This window comes from Pteropus alecto, unplaced genomic scaffold (genome assembly GCF_000325575.1).
Source record: "Pteropus alecto unplaced genomic scaffold, ASM32557v1 scaffold134, whole genome shotgun sequence".
Lineage (NCBI taxonomy): Eukaryota > Metazoa > Chordata > Mammalia > Chiroptera > Pteropodidae > Pteropus > Pteropus alecto.
In genome coordinates this window covers 1642388-1642747 of record NW_006436283.1, presented here as the reverse complement: position 1 = coordinate 1642747, position 360 = coordinate 1642388, and positions in this window count along the sequence as shown.

Sequence of the window (360 nt, the reverse complement as noted above, 5' to 3'; positions counted from 1 at the left end):
GGTGATGGCAAAGCTTTAGAAATAGGTAGTGGTGGTGGCTGCACAACATTGCGAATATAATGAATGCCACTTGATTGCACATTTAAAAATAGCTAAAATAGTGGCTACTGTGTTAGGTATTTTTTAAAAATTAGTAATGTAATATACTAAAAGCCATTGAACTGTGTACTTTAAATGGGCGGCTTGTCTGAGAACATGAATCCTAGCTCAATAAAGCTGTTAAAAAGCGAGGGCCGTTCAAGCCCCCAGGCAAAGGCCCCTAAATTTTAGGAAGAGGCTGGAAATGTCCCAGACGCGGGTGGTCTGGGGGGGTCTGGGGTCTCCGGGGGCGTGGCGGGGGGGGGGCGGGGGGGGCTGCGG